The sequence below is a fragment of the Otolemur garnettii genome, unplaced genomic scaffold (genome assembly GCF_000181295.1).
Source record: "Otolemur garnettii isolate 467f Iridium unplaced genomic scaffold, OtoGar3 scaffold00225, whole genome shotgun sequence".
NCBI classification, from domain to species: domain Eukaryota; kingdom Metazoa; phylum Chordata; class Mammalia; order Primates; family Galagidae; genus Otolemur; species Otolemur garnettii.
The window spans coordinates 504,442-507,230 of NW_003852620.1; positions in this window are offsets into that span (position 1 = coordinate 504,442).

Here is a 2,789-nt window from a genome sequence, read left to right on the forward strand (position 1 = left end):
ACAGGTGCCTGCCACAACACCCGGCTTTTTTTCTTTTTTTTGGTTACAGCCATCATTGTTGTTTGGCGGGCCCAGGCTGGATTGGAACCCACCATCTTAGGTGTATGTGGCTGGCGCCCCAGCCACTTGAGCCACAGGTGCCAAGCCATTGCTAATCTTTTAAAATGTGGCTTCCAGGACCAGGTGCAGTGGCTCACATCTGTAATCCTAGTACTTTGGGAGGCCGAGGTGGGTGGATTGCCTGAGCTCACAGGTTCAAGACCAGCTTAAGCAACAGACTTCATCTCTAAAAATAGCCAGGCATTGTGAAGGGCACCTGTAGTCCCAGCTACTTGGGAGGCTAAGGCAAGAGAATCGCTTGAGCCCAAGAGTCTTTTTTATTTGTTTGTTTTGTTTTAGTTGCAGTTTTTGGCCAGGGCCAGGTTTGAACCCACCACCTCTGGTACATGGGGCCAATGCCCTACTCCTTGAGCCATAGGTGCTGCCCTGAGCCCAAGAGTTTGAAATTGCTGTGAGCTATGATGTCACAGCACTCTACCAAGAGGGACAAAATGAGACTCTGTCAAAAAAGAAAGAAGGGAAGGGAAGGTGGGAAAGAAGGAAGGGAGGGAAGGAGGGAAGAAAATGATGTCAGTCCAACAGAAAAAATTTATCAAAGAACTAGTGACAAATATGATGGAGTACTGAAAACCAAAAAGGAGAGGGTGAGGTAGCCCAGATATTAGCAACAGCAGGAATCTGGAGGAACAAAGGAGGGAGGTAGTGTCGCCAGAGCCTAAAGGCTAGTTAACTAATGGGAGGTAGAACCGCAGAAGATGCACAGCTCCTGCTAAAGACAAAGCTGAGGGGGCAGAGGATAGGGCCCACTCTGGATTTTCCTTGCCCACTTCTCCTGCAGTCTCCCACTAGTGCCTCCTGCTAGCTGAACCTAACCCAAAGCCACTTAGCAAGGAAATTTGGGAAGTGCAGTTTGCAGCAAGAGGCAAGAGAATGAATCTGAGAGTAGACAGGTAGATGACTAGCATCTATTACATATTCTAAAAGCTAGCCAGTGTTAAGGACTTTGCTCTGAAGATTCTAGAATCTACCATGTTTAACAGCAAGGACTCTGATCCAGACAGTTTGACTTAAGTCCTTTTTTTTTAAAAAACAGAGTCTCACTATGTCACCTTCAGTAGAGTGATGTGGCATCACAGCTCACAGCAACCTCTTGGGCTAAAGTGATTCTCTTGTCTTAGCCTCCCAAATAGTTGGGACTTCAGGCACCCACCACAATGCCTGGCTATTTTTTGGTTGCAGTTGTCATTGTTTTTTGTTTTTTTGTTTTTTTTTTTTTTTTGAGACAGAGCCTCAAGCTGTCACCCTGGGTAGAGGGCCGTGGCATTACAGCTCACAGCAACCTCCAACTCCTGGGCTCAAGCGAGTCTCCTGCCTCTGCCTCCCAAGTAGCTGGGACCACAGGCGCCCGCCACAACGCCCGGCTATTTTTTGCTTGCAGCCGTCATTGTTGTTTGGCGGGTCCGGGCTGGGGATTCGAACCCGCCACCTTAGGTGTACGTGGCTGGCGCCTTAGCTGGTTGAGCTATAGGCGCTGAGCCGCAGTTGTCATTGTTTAGCTGTTCTGGGCCAGGTTCGAACCTGCTAGCTTTGGTGTATGTGGCCAGCACCCTACATACAGGTTTGGTGCCTGTAGCTTAGTATGTAGCGCACTATTGCACTCGGTAGAGTGCTGTGGCATCATAACCCACAGCAACCTCAAACTCTTGGTCTCAAGCGATTCTCTTGTCTCAGTCTCCCAAGTAGCTGGGACTATAGGAGCCTGCCACAATGCCCAACTATTTTTTAGAGATGGGATCTCACTCTTGCTCAGGCTGGTTTTGAACCTGTGAGCTTAGGCAATCCACCTGCCTCAGCCTTCCAGAGTGCTAGGATTATAGGCATGAGCCACTGCAGCCAGCCTTTGGCTCAAGTCTTGGCTCTGGCACATGCTCGTAGTTTGATCTGAGCAAGTTGTCCACACTACGACTCAGTTTCCTCAATTACAAATGAAGACAAAAATAACACCTACTTCCTAGAGGTGTGGTGAGGATTAAATGAGATTATATATATAAAGTACTTAGACCAATACCTTACCATCTAGTGACTACTCTACAAAACCTAGATATTATCTAGGATATTATCATTTAAAAAATTAGGGCAGCACCTGTGGCTCAAAGGAATAGGGTGCTGGCCCCATATGCCAGAGGTGGTGGGTTCAAACCCAGCCCCAGCCAAAAACTAGAAAAAAAAAAAAAAAAGCATTTAAAAAAAACTAAACATCTTGGCTCAGCACCTGCAGCACATACACCTGAGCTGGCGGGTTCGAATCCAGCCTGGGCTTGCCAAACAACAGTGACAGCTACAACCCAAAAAAAAAAAAAAAATAGCCAGGTGTTCTGGCAGGCACCTGTAGTCCCAGCTACTTGGGAAGCTGAGGCAAGAAAATCACTTGGGCCAAAGAGTTTGAGGTTGCTGTGAGCTGTTATGCCATAGCACTCTACTGAGGTTGACATAGTGAGACTCTGTCTCAAAACAAACAAACAAAAAAAACTAAACATCTGCCATTTTTCCATTACTTCCACTATTTTTCATAATTCCTCAAAGATTTCCAAGTATATTTCCATAGGCCCATTCACAAAGGTATTTGATAGCCTAGAATGTGATTTGCATGGGCCCAGAAACTTAAACTTTCTAAACAAATTAAACCTTAAACTCATTATAGGTATCTAGGTCCTCTTTAATTTCTTTTT